General features: G+C 53.5%; 1 long non-coding RNA gene across 1 annotated transcript; it reads left to right on the plus strand.

The window, feature by feature from the left end:
- Nucleotides 1-13: 13 nt before the first annotated feature.
- LOC108361788 (uncharacterized) lies at nt 14-794 on the plus strand. Its single transcript, XR_001847366.1, has 2 exons — nt 14-190; nt 270-794. It is a non-coding gene; the product is annotated as an uncharacterized LOC108361788 (long non-coding RNA).
- Nucleotides 795-968: the final 174 nt, after the last annotated feature.

The raw sequence follows: 968 nt of genomic DNA on the forward strand, positions 1-968 counted from the left end.
CCGATCTCGACGAGCCCCAACTATGACCACGCGTCGCTTGGCAGTAGCCCAGGTCAACCTGCATCATGCGGTGGCTGCTTCGGCGGTCATCTCCAGCAGGTTCGCCACGGATGACCTGGGCATTCTACTGATCCAAGAGCCGTGGACCTACAGAGGCCAGGTTAGGGGCCTCAACCACAACAACAACAAGGTAATTTGGGACCTCTCCTGCGAGAGGCCCAGAGCATGTGTGGTGCTTAAGAAGAACATTGATTACTTTTGCATTACAGAGTTTCTAACACAGGACTTGGTCGCGGTGCAGACGTCGCTCTCGCTAAGTGGCAGAAGCCTAGAGGTGGTGTTTGCCGCGGCTTATTTCCCGGGGGACAGCAACTACGCCCCTCCGCAAGAGGTACAGCAGCTAGTAGAATTCTGCAGGAAGAGAAGGCTCCACCTCATCATAGGGTGCGATGCGAATGCCCACAATGTCGAGTGGGGCAGCACGGATACGAACCGCAGAGGTGAGTGTCTCCTAGAGTACATCTTAAGTGAGGAACTAAGCATCCACAATGTTGGCCAAACACCGACATTTGTAACGAGGGCTAGAGAGGAGGTACTAGACATCACGCTTAGCAACAGACTGGCTAGCCCTCTGGTCACCCAGTGGGGGGTCTCATCGGAGCCCTCACTGTCAGACCATAGGATTATCCAGTTTGCACTGGGAGTAGAGGTCATAACTAGGCAGGCAAACAGGAACCCCAGGAAAACTGACTGGACAAAGTACAGCGAGACTTTAGAGTCAAACCTAACTGGAATTAAGTCCAGGAACAGGTACACTAACTGCATGAGCCTAGAGAGCACCGTCAATGAGTTAAATGGCGCCATTGTAGACACCTTTCACTCAAGCTGCCCGGAGACAAAACCAGGAGGGAAGGCGCAGCCCAACTGGTGGTCTCGGAAGATATCGGTGCTCAGAAAGGAGGTACGCA

Source organism: Rhagoletis zephyria, unplaced genomic scaffold (assembly GCF_001687245.7).
Source record: "Rhagoletis zephyria isolate East Lansing unplaced genomic scaffold, Rhagoletis_zephyria_1.1 Rzeph_scaffold_00849, whole genome shotgun sequence".
Classification (NCBI taxonomy): domain Eukaryota; kingdom Metazoa; phylum Arthropoda; class Insecta; order Diptera; family Tephritidae; genus Rhagoletis; species Rhagoletis zephyria.